Raw genomic sequence first — 489 nt, 5'->3', positions numbered from 1 at the left:
TTGCCATCGGATACATAGTGTGCAGTAGCAGAAAATAAGCCTTACGTAACGAATATTTCATTTTGCTCCAAAAACAGCAAGCAAACAAATCCACTGATAATCATTTAAAACTTCATCTGCAAGTTGTATAATTTTAATTCAAGCACGCGTTTGAAGTTAGACATCATGGCTCCTAAAATATCTATTTTCTTTTTTTTAAGCGCAAGATAGAAGATAATTTATGAGTAGCTCAGCACTGTTATTGCCTGGTCTCAAAAACTAAGCTTTCTCATAAATTAAGTTGTTTGAGATCTTATAAACCTGAATAATTATATTTCGGGTATCGATATCCTGGCATAAAAAACCCATAAACATAGGAATCAACCCGAGGGTCAGTTTGGTAGGTGGTGGTAGAGTTCACACAGTACTAAGCCCGACGACGAGTGAAATTTACACATCAGGGTAGGGGGGCCAGTTTCTTTCCATGTGCCGGTTATGGTTCCCTAAGAA

This window comes from Hetaerina americana, unplaced genomic scaffold (genome assembly GCF_022747635.1).
Source record: "Hetaerina americana unplaced genomic scaffold, ioHetAmer1.1.p SCAF_7, whole genome shotgun sequence".
NCBI lineage: Eukaryota > Metazoa > Arthropoda > Insecta > Odonata > Calopterygidae > Hetaerina > Hetaerina americana.
Note: the sequence above shows the minus strand (reverse complement) of the source record.